Raw genomic sequence first — 309 nt, 5'->3', positions numbered from 1 at the left:
AGGAGCTTCTGGCGTTGGGGTGCTCGGGGTCCCTAGTCCCGGGGTCGAGCGGGGCCTTGCCTCCCCAGCCCGCTTCATTTTCTGTGTTGAGGCAGGGTCTCGCCAAGTCGGAGTTGGCCAAGCTGGGCTTGCGCTTGCCACCCTCCTGCCTCGGCCTCCCGAGCGCGGGGGTGGTAACAGGTGTGCGCCCCCCACGCTGCACTGAGGCCGGACCTTTTAGTGGTGTGGGGGTCAAAGCAGCACCTGTGCTCCCCAGGCTGGCGCTGTGGCCCGCGCTGTGCCCCTGTCCCGGGGCTGACTGGGTGAGAG

General features: G+C 68.6%; 1 protein-coding gene across 2 annotated transcripts in view; it reads left to right on the top strand.

The window, feature by feature from the left end:
• Ezh1 (enhancer of zeste 1 polycomb repressive complex 2 subunit) overlaps nt 1-309 on the top strand; it is a 26,687-nt gene that overhangs the window by 962 nt on the left and 25,416 nt on the right. The window lies entirely within an intron of this gene.

This window comes from Fukomys damarensis, unplaced genomic scaffold, assembly GCF_012274545.1.
Source record: "Fukomys damarensis isolate Sample0158 unplaced genomic scaffold, DMR_v1.0_HiC HiC_scaffold_13, whole genome shotgun sequence".
NCBI classification, from domain to species: domain Eukaryota; kingdom Metazoa; phylum Chordata; class Mammalia; order Rodentia; family Bathyergidae; genus Fukomys; species Fukomys damarensis.
The sequence above is the reverse complement of the archived record's forward strand: the minus strand, read 5'-3'. Positions and strand labels throughout refer to the sequence as shown.